This window comes from Penaeus vannamei, chromosome 8 (assembly GCF_042767895.1).
Source record: "Penaeus vannamei isolate JL-2024 chromosome 8, ASM4276789v1, whole genome shotgun sequence".
Lineage (NCBI taxonomy): Eukaryota > Metazoa > Arthropoda > Malacostraca > Decapoda > Penaeidae > Penaeus > Penaeus vannamei.
Window position 1 is genome coordinate 4,867,477 of NC_091556.1, and position 2,500 is coordinate 4,869,976.

The window sequence follows — 2,500 nt, forward strand, 5'->3', positions numbered from 1 at the left end:
ACTGTGTGGTTTCGCCATCGTCACCACTGCCAATTGACAAAATATTATTAGCAACACTTCTTTTTAATTATATAACTAGTCACTGAATAAATTATTTAAATATTTTGGGAATCTCACATGTAAATCAGTGCAAATGTGTTTGAATTCTGGTCGAATGAGATTAAATGAATGAATGAATACTAAAAAAATAAAATAATAAAAAATAAAATAGCCTCATAGACATAAATTCAAATGGCTTTGATTATGTAAATATATATTTCTAAATTCCTTGAAGCTTACCTCGTGGTGTTCCGAAAGGCCAGAGTTTTGTTCTTTTCCTTTTCATTTTACGAATCGCCGTCATCAGCCGTAGAGATGACGACCCATGGCCAGTGAGCAGAAGGATCCATTCTTGAATTCTCTGATTTCGAAAGCAACTGGACTCTCCAAAACAGCTGAGCTAGACTGGGGATGATTGCTGACCTGGCACTCACTCCATCTGAATCTCGCTGACTGAGGAGAGCCGTGTAAGCCACATTTAAATGCCTGGCACTGACGGGGTGCCGCCGCGGATCCTCAAGGCCGGCCGTACCATCGAGGAGGACCAATCGCGTTCGAGATGGCGCGTGACGTCACCACCTCCTCGCTCCTGATTGGTGGGTTGGGATCGCGGTCTCTTCATTGGCCACGTGACGGACTCTGTTGAAGAAAACGGTTGTAGACACATGTTTTATCTTATCTCTCTTATCTCGAAATGTCTGCAGGGCTGTCCTTATCGCATTTTTCCTGTCAGAGCCGTGTATGTTTCATCTTGTCTGTCTGAATGACGATGTGTGGGAGTCTGCACCCACGCCCTAAATTCCCCGTGTTCTTGGGAGCCGCAATATACAACAGCGTAATTTACAGATTTATCATTTAATTAGAACACAAACTTCGCCGGCACTTAAGCACAGCTATTTTAATTTCTATTGTTTTATCCTACCAGAGTTATTAATTCCACTAATCCCTTGACTCTAGCACTTTCACTTTTAACACCTACTTATTATAAATATACTTACACATATTTTTTTCTCTCCTCAGTTAGGAAGAACGCAGAACTTCCTTCAACAAGTTCCGAGAAGCGAATAAGAGACAAGGCTGTTTCACGCGAATAACGAAGCCAAGAGTTAACGAAGAGGGATTACCCATGCGACGAAGAACGACCCAACGAGGATGAATGACCAATTACCCAAACAAGGACCATTAGCCAGGAATTACCCGGAGAGGAATAAAGAAGAGACAAAAACCAACGAAGATTAGCTCGTTAGGTTAACCCAATTAGTGACACAATGATAATTAAAATACACTAATTAGAGCTAACGAAAAGGGGAATTGAAAAAAATATGAGATTATCGAACAAGCAACAATATAACAGCGATAAAAACAAGTGCAATTGCAGTCTATTGCACCTGCTTATCAATACAACCGCCTTGGCTAACCTACGTACTCACCGCAAGACCTCCCACATCGCCAAAGTTTAAATCAGTCATCCTTCCATTTTTCTTCACATTCTGTTTATTTATCTATCTGTTTATCATCAATTTGTTTTATAGTTCAGATTTGAAGTATGGGAGATGACTATAGAGGAATCTTGTGAGAAATTTTAATGGGAAAGTGTCCATTGCTGTTAAAAAAAAAAAAAAAACTTATTAGCATATGTGAAGTATTCAAAAATGAATATATAATATACACATATGGTTAATATGAAAACAGTGATGTGAAATCGACGAGAGAGAGAGAGGAACTAATTTGAGAAAATACGCCATCTGTGAATTTTGAAAACGGATTCTCCCTTGTGTAAGAATAAATGCAAAATTTACACGAGAATCAAGATATCAGATTATCCGTGAAAAAGATATCTATAAGCAAGAGATGGCTGGCTCAGCACCATGAGAGATAACTTATCAGTTGGAGTTATCATGTCACAAATCTGAAGTCAATAAAAGTCATCAATGTTAATCTGTACTTGGAGTTCATCTGTTCACAAGTGCTGCCAACATATCCGGAACTGCCAACAGAGATGAATGTTCAGGATTACCAACAGATAGGAGTTCAGGATTGCCAACAGAGATAAATATTCAGGATTACCAACAGAATGGAGCTCAGGATTGCTATCAGAAATAGATTTACAGGACTGCCAACAGAGATGGATATTCAGCACTGCCAATAGAGATGGATACTCAGCATTGCCAACAGAGATGGATATTCAGCACTGCCAACAGAGACATATTCAGCATTGCCAACATGGACTGCCAACAGAGGTTAACAATACTGATGGTAAACGCCATAGATTCATTCGTCCATCAAAACACGGAGAGTCACCTAAAACAACCAAAGCAACATGGAAAACTACCCACAGACGGCCATGTTTCAAGCGAAGTCACGTAAGACGAACTTTAAATTCACAGAAATGTATATATAGAATGTGAATCATTTTATCATTAAAATGGAATATCACTAGTTAACAATGCTAAATGTCTGG

The 2,500-nt window shown here is 39.1% G+C and overlaps 2 long non-coding RNA genes across 2 annotated transcripts in view; one reads left to right on the forward strand and one right to left on the reverse strand.

The window, feature by feature from the left end:
• Window positions 1–1,052, reverse strand: part of LOC113803165 (uncharacterized) — a 2,308-nt gene extending 1,256 nt beyond the window's left edge. Inside the window, exons 1-3 of the long non-coding RNA XR_003475486.2 lie at window positions 1,038–1,052; window positions 280–678; window positions 1–26 (exon numbers count right to left, since the gene is read on the reverse strand). The exon at window positions 1–26 is cut by the window's left edge and continues 1,256 nt beyond it. This is a non-coding gene — a long non-coding RNA (uncharacterized lncRNA). The remainder of the gene's footprint in view (window positions 27–279; window positions 679–1,037) is intronic.
• Window positions 1–2,500, forward strand: part of LOC113803178 (uncharacterized) — a 15,348-nt gene that overhangs the window by 11,134 nt on the left and 1,714 nt on the right. The window contains exon 2 of the long non-coding RNA XR_011398684.1: window positions 1,060–2,402. This is a non-coding gene — a long non-coding RNA (uncharacterized lncRNA). The remainder of the gene's footprint in view (window positions 1–1,059; window positions 2,403–2,500) is intronic.